Below are 10,571 nucleotides of genomic sequence, written 5' to 3'. Positions count from 1 at the left end.
TTTTATTTTTTCGATATGCACAGTCCACTTCTCCCTCTTCTCGCCTCTACAAGCGCAGCAATCCCTGCCAAGCTATTTAGCACCGCCATCGCCTTGTCCACCATCCCGCTCCCTTCCTCCGCCACTAGCTCCACCAGCGACTTCACTGCCCCCGCGCTCACCGCCCAGATCTGGTTGTTCTGCCGCACTGAACACAACTTGTACAGCGTAGTTCTTCCCTCTGTGGGAGCCATTCAATAGCAGCGAAACCAACGCCCAGATCTGGTTCTCCTCCACCAACGCAAGACTCATCAGATCCTAAATCAGCGACTTCAACGCCGTGACCGCGTGCTCCTGCGTCCACGGATCGCTGCACTGGAGTAACGGAACCAGACCGGGCACCGCACCAGACTCGTCAATCAGGGCACCGCTGCTCCTGCGTCCGCTCTGTTCTTCGCCAACAGCCTTAGCTTCGCCGTCGCCGATCGCTTCACCGCCACCAATGAAGAATGCAGTCCGTCGACGCAGATCTTCACCGTGGGCTGAAGATCCTCTGGCGAGATCCTCCGGCGAGATACTTCCCGTCAACTTCAGGTTCGTAGGAGAAGCATAGAGATCGGGAGCGCAAACCCAGATCTGGTGGTTGCTGTGTTCTGCTTGCAGCTTTAGGTTAGAGCATAGAGAAGAAAGAGAAACAAGAAAAAGAAAAGTGAAATGGAAGAGGAACGGTCGTGCGAGATCAAGGCGTAGGGGGTGGTTTAGGCACCGGTTTCCCAACAAACTGAGGCAATAGGGAGTGGTTTAGGCACCGGTTTCCCAATAAACCGAGGCAATAGGGAGCTTGACTTTTCAGACTGAGATCAAACTGAGTAGCAGAGGTGTAGCAGAGTAGCAGCAGAGGTCTTGAGCAGTGTTATAGGCACTAGTTCTCATGTTAACCGAAGCAATAACTTAGTTCCACCACGAGTTTAGTTGTGACTGAGGTATATATTGTGTTATGCTTCGGTTTTCGCATGACCGAAGCGTATATGGCGTGACAGAATCAACATTTTTTACTAGTGTTTCCTTCGAGAGAACTTGATTAAAAAGGGAATTTTGACACATCAACAATATCACTGCTCAGTGCTATGACTCTAGCACTCAGCGCCAGCTTTCGTGGCAGCTTCTGTAAACGCCACGGAAAGTGGCGCTCAGTGTTGGGACCATTGGGAGTTCTTTATAAGTGTGGCACTTAAGGCTTATAAAACTTCACCTTTTGTTGATCTTCTTTCTTCTCTGGGTCACCTAGACTCTTCAATGTAATGGAGGATCTTCCTAACACTAAAATAGACCTCAAAACAGGAGATTAAAATCCTATTTATACAAGTGTAGCCTAAAATATAGATAAACACTAAAACAAAATAAAAGAGATGATTTAGGCAAGTAATAAACTAAAGAAGAATTGATTTTTTCACTAAAATGAACCTCAGATAATAGTAAGAATTAACATTACTAAATCAAAATTTTGAAAAATCAATACAATCTCGATTTTTTTTAACTAAACTAAGTTGTATTATATTAAAATAATTTAAATATATTTTTTCAAAATAAATATTATAAAATACTTATTTAACTATCTTAAATAATAGAGTATTTTAATTATTTCACAAAAAAATTGATAAAATCTAAAAAGAGTTTCACATTTATTTATATTATATTTATTATTTAAAATCAATTTTAAAAATTTTGGTTAATAATGTTTTAGTATATGAAATTTGAAACAAAATTAAAATTCCACTCTGTATTAAACTGACACATTTTTGTTTTTAAATTTTAAAAGTGAATGAATATAATCTTTTTAATTTAATTATGTTATACTTTTTATATGTCAAATATATTTTTCAACAAACATTGAAGTAAAGACGTATCAAATAGTGTACAAAACTCAAATTTTAACATGAAAAATATTTGACATGTAAAAAAGATAACTAACCTAATTAGGTTAAAATGAGTATATTAATTTATTTTTAAAGTTTGAAGATCAAAATGTATCAAAATTTAAAAAAAAACGAGTTTCTATTTTGCATCAAAGTTTTTGGACTAAAAATGTAGTTAATCCTAAAAAATTTATATATATTTTCATTTCAACATTATATGTATACACCTTTATATAAATGTATTTTTTTCATCTTGTTAATTGGTTGCTTGATCATATTTATAGTAAATTAACATTCACAAATTTTAAAATTTAAAAGATAAAGTTTTACCAAATTGAAAACTTAATTGTAAAATTAACGAAATTGCAAGTATAGTTATAAACTTCTCGATTAGAAAGTTGATTGACAAACTTACAAAAACGCGCAACAAATGGATATAATATAAAATATGTTATATTTTGAAATGTATGCAGTAACTTTGCCAAATTTAAAATTCAATGATAAATTAGCAAAAGTATAAAATTTTAATGATAAATGTGCAATTCAGTTTTTAGATTATTTTTTTTACTTTGCATAAACTAAAATAAGTAAAAATAAAAGACAATTAAATCTAATAACATAATAAATCGAATAAGTGAATTATTTTAAGTGATCTAAATTTATAGTTAAAGAAGGTATATTAAAAATTAGTAATTGAATTATTTAGTTTTAAAATAAGTTATAAATTACAATGAATAAACTTCTTTTAACTACAATTGTTTAGTGGATTAATGGATTAGAAGATCACACCAGGTGCATTACACGAGTAAAGTTAACGTTATATAAAAGTAAGTTAAATTTTCGGTAAATTTGAATGTTTTTATTGAGTATTTGTTTATTTTTTTTATTCAGTATTTACAAGTTTATATTTTTAAATTGAATTTTGTTGTTTAATTCTTTTCATTAAATTGAATGATGTGATTTTTATATGTTAATCAATGTGAGATGGTTAATATAAAAGGTATATTGTAATTACAGTAAATCACTCTTATTAATCTTTTATATATTGATACCAAGACCTCGTCATCTGCAACAATAAGGAAATGGTTCCTAGATAAGATCATTTTTTTATGTTTGAATGAAAAATAAAGAAAAAACTGTTCATTATTTTACCTATATATAATACATTTTTCTATTAACTACAAAATCTTAAATATTTTAGTCTCTTGAAACAAGTAAACGAGAAGAAACAATCACTCCATTCACCTAAATATTAAATAAAAATAATTCAATTAAAAATAAAAAAATAAACTAAAAATATTTAATAAAAATGTCGAAATTTACGAAGGACTTAATTAAATCGTATAAATCGCATTGATAATTACTTCTGCATCAGAATTCTATTGTATTGAAGTTGATGATGATGAAGATGCTTTCTGCAAACTAGTTCTCTTGCCAATATGTTGGGCCATTCTTCCACAACCCAAATTAAAAACGATGGCTACTGATTACTGTGTTATGATCCGCCCTATAAAAATCTACGTTCTGGATGACTATGATAAAATAAAAAATAAAATAAAATAAAAACAATTTATTGCTTGAAAATATCATGGTGAAATTGAACTCACTGTCTTACCTAACATAGGAGATAACAGATCCTGATTTGATAAACATATGAATTCGAACTACATGGTTACCAGATCATACTAATACACACAAAGTAGGGGAAATTTTTCAGTACCCAAGACATACATATTATTATTGTTAATATTACAGTGATGTAATGACACACAGTTATATTATACATAAAGCTCAGAAATAATTTTATACCACTGGTATGAAATGACATAACTGAAAACGATGGCAACATCTCCGATAGTTGGATGTAGATTTCGGGTATCGATTATTTTCCTCTCCGTGGTTATGGATTTCACGGCGGCGGTGAATATCCTCTAAGGCCGGCCAGAGGGATGCGTTAGGGCGGTTATGCGAGCAGGCAAGGAGGCGCCGCCGCCACATTGGAAAAGTTTTCTCCCTGAACCCAGTAAAAAGTAAACAAATAAATAACGAAGATTTTATATATTACCTTCTTAACCTAGTATTGTACTAAAATTAACATTAACGTACCGGGTTTAATGTCAGGTTGTGCAGCAGCTCCCAGGTCGAAGGAGATAAGCAGCAAAAGGATTGCTAAAAGAGCAGCAAATGAGATGAATTTGGAGAAAGCAAGGAAAGCCATTTTTGTGTTGGAAAGTTTTGGGTGTATGGATTAGAGTTTTAGAATGGGAAGAGGTATTTTTGAAGGTGATAAAGATGGAAGATGTTGTAGACGCGTGAAAATCCCGTCGCTGACTCTTTCTTCCCCGCACCCTACGCTGGTGACTATCGTTGGACCCTACACATATCCGCAGATAAATTTTTCCACACGGTAGTGTTTTGTAGTGGACAGCACTGAACAGTATTAGAGAAAATAATAGTGGGTAGGTGGTGTGTCACATCGAAGACCATTACTAAATTCTAAACAAAATACTATATACGAGCTTCCATGACTTTTTTTTCTAACGTTACAGCTAAAGTCAACAGTCAATCCTGTCTGAGTCTTAATATATTATAGTGTAATTTGTTGGCAGTTCCTGTATAAAAACTAGTTTCAAACAAATTCCATGTATTTAATATATTAGGTTTCTAGAATGTTTCTTTTATAATGGTTAGGCAAATTCCATGTATTTAAGTATGATTGTTGCTGTATTTATAAACATAAGATGACTATGATTATTGTAGAGTTTTCCTATTTTAGTGGAGTAATAAATGTTAGATTTTAATGTAAAATATTTGCAAAATCGTTTTTCTTTAAATTCTTTTATTTTTTAGTGATTGAGTGTTTCTTGAATGTCTTGAATCATGTATATCATCATTTAACATATTAAAGCATGTGTACTAGTTTCCTACCGAAAAGACTTAAATAGTCTATATCAATTATTTTAATTAAAAATCCAAAAAGTACCAACGAATTCTTGTGATTTATTATATCTACATTGCATGACGTGAGCTTTTAAATTATCTTTTAAAGCTAAAAACATAAAATACACACAAACTATAAATTGTACATGTTCTAATGACTCCACCTACACACAAAAGGCTCCACCTGTATGTTTTGTTTAAAAATATAATTTATAAGGATATAATTTACCGAACAATCTCTGCAAACACTTCATTTTTTTCTTTAAAAACTTTTCCTAGTTACCATCACAAATCCTCACAATCACCTAAACTAAAACATACACAATCCTCACAAATAGTCTTAAATGATTTTGTGTAGATCCCACAAATAATAAATTATGTTTACCAAAACGTGGAATTTTATGTGATTTAGTGCTTCATTTCCTAATTTTATTTTTCGTATAATGAATTAATATATAAATAAAGATAATTTTGGATTAAATATTCTTTTAGTTTTAAAAACTTTACGTAAAATTAAAATTTGTTTATATCTGAAATTTTGATACATCTTGATCTCAAGATTTAAAAATGAAAGGTTATAGATTTTTTAACATGATTATGTTAAGTTTTATTTCACCTGTCAAATATATTTAATGTTAGCATTTAAAGTTTGTTTACCATGTTAACACTTTAATATTAACTGAAAAACACATTTAACATATTGAAATTAACATAATTAGATTAAAAAAATTATATTTATATATATTTTTAAAGTTAGAAACCAAAACATCTCAAAGTTTTACCTAAACTAATTTTAATTTTACGTCAAAGTTAAAAATTAAAAACATATTTAATTCGATAATTTTCTTTAATTTAATATATTTCACATTCTAAAAAAAAATTGTCTCCACTTTTAGACTTCAATATATTTAGTAAATATTATACTAATACCCACGTCTGAATATGAAAGTATATATTGGTATCTTGGAAACGGAATAAATTAATTTCCATAGTATATGTAGACGTGTCAACTTAACTATTGCGGTCAAAATAGATTGTAACCTGTGAGCCAATCCGGTCCACTATAGGTTTGAACCAGGTTAGGTTTGAGAAAAATGTAATTTTTTATGCGGATTAATTTTCAACCCGACTCACTTAGAATCTGGCTCATCCGAGTTGAACTTGTGGTGAGCCGGGTTGGCTCACCAACCCACCTAAATTAATTTAATTTTTTATTATTTTGTGTTTCAATATTATTAGTTGGCAATTTTTTTATTATATTGTAGATGAGATTAAAAAAAGATGTTTCAAGAGAGAAAAATATTATAGATTTATCTATTCAAGACTCTAATATTTATAAATAGATAAGTAATACAAAAATTATCAATATTAAAAATTTATTTGTTCGCCTTTTATATTAAAAACGCTTGGATTGTAGGATATTTTTTTATTTATTCTGAATTGTCTTGGGAGTTTAACATCATTTTAGAGTGAAATTTATTTAGATTTGAATTAAAAAAATTATAATTTCTTTTATTTTAAAAAAACTTATAATTAAATGAGCTAGTGAGTCAACCTGTTTAATCCAACAACTCGTGGTGGGTCGGGCTGGGTTTCAATTTTTTCAGCTCACTAATAAGTGAGCCGGGTTAGGTGTTGGATCACTAAGTGACAAACTCGTGGTGGGCCGGACCGGGTCGAGCTGGGTTACCTGTTTTGACAACTCTAAATTTGACCTCACTCATGTGGTTTGGCCTTGATTCATATGGGTTGCGATAAGAAAAATTTACAGATGAAAAAGCCCACAGAGTCAAAATATCCACAAAATTCCTATGGGTTAAGGCTACCACATAGGCATTTTTCTTAGAACAAAATATTCATTTTAAATACGAGAAAAATAAAATTAACTCCTAATTTATTGCAAAGCTAAACACTTTTAATTTGTGAAAAAATTATATACAGACATTTTAATTAGACTAATGTAGACTTTGTAAGAAATTTTAATAAACTTTAGGTATTTGTTCATATATAACAAAATTACATAACAAGATAAGATGTTGAAATTCTTGATTAGCTAAACATATTTATTTTTTCTTGATTGACTAAACATATTTTTAAAGTATATAAGATATTCATCTAATTTTGTTGTGCAAAATTTGAACCAAAACTAAACAATATATCTCAATTTAAAAAGTTAAAATAATGAATTTGTGAATAATAAATTTATGAAATTTTTTTATTATATATTGCTTTTCTTTCTTTTTTAATGTATGACTTCCACCAATTATTTAATAATATATATATATATATATATATATATAATATTTAATAATTATAAAAAAAATAGTGTGAATTTTATTAAAATTAATTCAATATTCTCACATTGCAGTTAGACTCTATGTTTCTTTTGTTATGTTTGAGACTTTATTACAATGTATTACTTGTTATTAAATGTTATAAATTTTCTTTTTTAACAAATTGATAAAATTAATTAATAAATTATAGTCAATTATTGTATTAAATTATATTATATATTTTATTCAATAATATAATAATAAATATGATATAAAAATATTAATTTAAATATAATAAAATTTCAACATATTATATTATCTATTAAAATATATAATTTTATATGTGTACATAAATAATATTGTTTTTAAGAGTGAATTAAAGTATTGTAGTAGGGTCAAATCCACATTAATCTTGATTCTAATTTATTTAAGAAAGTGTTTTAGGGACTAAGGTTTTCTTTTTACCCACTTGAGAATACCTCAAAAATAATAATATATGTGTCTATATATAAAAGTTTTAGTGTAAAAATAATCTTGAGCTGCAATCAACATTGAGGAAGCCGCATAAAATATTATTGGAAACATGCTATTTCTATACCATAAAAAAATACTGAATTATTTAATTCTCTAGGTTAAAATACAGGTCTAGCCACTCACCAGGTGTGGCTGACTGCAGTAGTATAGTATACACACCATTAATAGAAATTGAGTACATGACTTATATACTAATAATATTCTGGCACTGACACATTTAATAACTTGATTTCATGGTTTTTGGGTATATTTTCCACGACCATGATGATATCTTGCTTTCCTATATCCTTGACCACGATCACGATAATACTGTGGTTTCCTCCAATTCCAATTTCCAGGATCATAAGTTTGGAGAAGTTTACGTCCTGATAAAAAAAGTGAATAAATAAATAAGTGGAAGAAAAGAGGAGAGAGAATATTTGTGTATATAATTGTAAAAATACCATGTTTAAGGGTAGGTTGGGCAGCAGCAGCTCCCATAGCAGAGTTGATGAGTAGTAAAAGTAATGCTAAAAATGAGATGAATTTGGAGGCACCCAGGATCGCCATGGAAGTGTGTGTATATCACTCTCTAAGAAGTCATATTTATAACACAAATTAACATTATTGGGAAAACGATGTTGCAGTGTGGGTCACTCATTCTTGCCCCCAACTCTACTCTCTATAGACCATTTCTTTACTATATTTCAATAGGTTAAGTTTTTCTATTATGATTTTCTATTACTTTTTTTTTTTTAACTTATATAACTTCTGTAAAATAATTTAGTTTTCATATTTTTAATAAAAAAAGTTCTCTTAAAGCTGTCTCCCACTTATATGTTACCAAACAAATATTTTATATTCCAGTGCCCCCACACGGTTTACTCAGTCTCCCCGAAGTTATAACGAAAAGGCAGTGCCAAAATAGAATAGAAAAAGGTGTCATGTCCATATCAGTCATTACTCTTCATATACGGAACAAACTTTGTTTCTATGCGATCTATTTCTATTTCTAATTTTATTGTATATTTTTTAAATTTTAATATAAGAGCAGCACTTTACTGTTGAAGTTTATCTTTTATCTGAAACGCTTCGTTTTCTAAATACTATCTCACTTTAATATTATTTGTATTGTGTATACTGTATTAGTATAGTTTATAATAATGACTAAGTTTATTTTTATTTATTTTACATTTGTTTGGTGATTATAATATTAACATATGAAACAAATTTATATTAAAGATATTAACCCAAATTTATTGATGCTTTTAAATATTTTAAGATATTTCAAGTATGTGTTATAATATTATTTTACTATCATTACCTATTTTATTATATACTATTTTTATTTTAATATTATAATGATATTGTTTAATCTAAATTTCAATCTAATTTATGGAGTTTTAATTTCATACCGTATATAATTAGATATTTTTTTTTCAATTTTCAATTAAGTTGTAGTACGAATAGGTAGGGTCTAATTTTATAAGAGTTAAAAATTTGAGTTAAATATGGAGTTTGTTACATAGTATGGATTGAAAGTGAATGAATGAATGTCTTATTAGGAAAGAGTATGAAAAGAAGTTCTTTTGAGTTCTTGCATTATGTTTAAGAATAAGCAAATTCTGTTAACAAGGTGTATTTTTATCCTTGTGTTTGTTGTCTTAATCAAATATATCAAGACTTGGAGAATATTGATGATCATTTATTTATATCAGTATAATGAGTAGTTATACAATCAATTTAGACATGGAAAAGTACTACATAAGCCACAATGCCACGAGGAATACATTATGTGGACAAATGAATGAGTGATCATTTAGAGGACATAGTACGTGATGTTGGTGAAGAAAATTATGGAAGAACTTATTTATATGATTCTCTGAAGAACGATTTAGAGAAAAAGTTGTATCTAGGATATTTTAACTTTACACGCTTGTCGATAATTTTGAAATTGTTTAATTTAAAAGCAAGGAATGAATGTACCGATAAAAGTGTTAAGATAGGATCATCTATAAGATGAGAGACTGCCTAACGTCTTCATGTTTTAAAATTTAACAAACAACGATAAATGAAATAAGTATTTGAAAAAGCATTGAAACCATTATTCTAATAGGAATTAAAGATGATTAGACTGAGGTAATAATATATATCCTTTACATATTACAAATCACATTAAATTTTTAAATATTAGTATACAAACATAATGAACTTGTATTATTTTTTCAGCCCCTTTAAGAATTCATAACCTATAACGAAGGACACAGCGAAAAGATAGACGAGTCGGCAACCCATTTTCTGGAGTGATGAATTATGACCTAGGACCCACAATAACAACAATTATATTTTTCTTTAAGACATTCATTAGTTTAATTTTAATACTTTTAGTTTTCATAGCTTTAGACTTTAGTCTTAGTTTTGATTAATTCATTCTTTTAATCTTGAATTTGTGTGCTGCAAACATTCAATACAAAAAATTGTGTTTGATTTTTTGTTTTTCAAGTTTAGTAGAATTGTAAAAAACAAATATATTATTAAAAAAAGGCTACAAGTGATGTTTTTTAGTACATTTAAAGACGTCACTTGACATCGGTCTATACCATAGCCAACGTCAATTGCTCCTCATTTTCAGTGCAAAAATGTGCGCTCAATGATGTCCCACTTCTACTTAGTGCCAAAATGTTTGCAAAGACTCATGCTCAACACTCTTATACTTGATTTCCCTTCTCTCCATTGTAATATGGATGTCGGTTTGGCTTAGAGTCAACGTCGATTTGTTACTCTGAAGTCAAGTTGATGTTTTTGGTTAAGACGTTGTCAGAGTTTGGAATGAAGTCAAAGGTGAAAAATAACAAACATCATTTTTGTAGTAGTATACTATAAATAAATAAAAGCTTGTAATAGTCACTAGTGCAGTCAGAGGAAACGACAACGGTTATTTTTGCCCATA

At 29.3% G+C, this 10,571-nt stretch overlaps 2 long non-coding RNA genes across 2 annotated transcripts; both read right to left on the bottom strand.

Moving 5' to 3' along the window:
* Positions 1–3,450: 3,450 nt before the first annotated feature.
* LOC108331067 (uncharacterized) lies at positions 3,451–4,391 on the bottom strand. Its single transcript, XR_001832344.2, has 2 exons — positions 4,002–4,391; positions 3,451–3,909 (listed from the first exon to the last, which is right to left on the bottom strand). It is a non-coding gene; the product is annotated as an uncharacterized LOC108331067 (long non-coding RNA).
* Positions 4,392–7,659: 3,268 nt separating this feature from the next.
* LOC108331346 (uncharacterized) lies at positions 7,660–8,283 on the bottom strand. The gene is made up of 2 exons (XR_001832365.2): positions 8,086–8,283; positions 7,660–8,007 (listed from the first exon to the last, which is right to left on the bottom strand). It is a non-coding gene; the product is annotated as an uncharacterized LOC108331346 (long non-coding RNA).
* Between the last annotated feature and the right edge of the window lie 2,288 nt (positions 8,284–10,571).

The sequence above is a fragment of the Vigna angularis genome, chromosome 4, assembly GCF_016808095.1.
Source record: "Vigna angularis cultivar LongXiaoDou No.4 chromosome 4, ASM1680809v1, whole genome shotgun sequence".
NCBI classification, from domain to species: Eukaryota; Viridiplantae; Streptophyta; class Magnoliopsida; order Fabales; family Fabaceae; genus Vigna; species Vigna angularis.
Note: the sequence above shows the minus strand (reverse complement) of the source record. Positions and strands in the feature narration are given on the sequence as shown.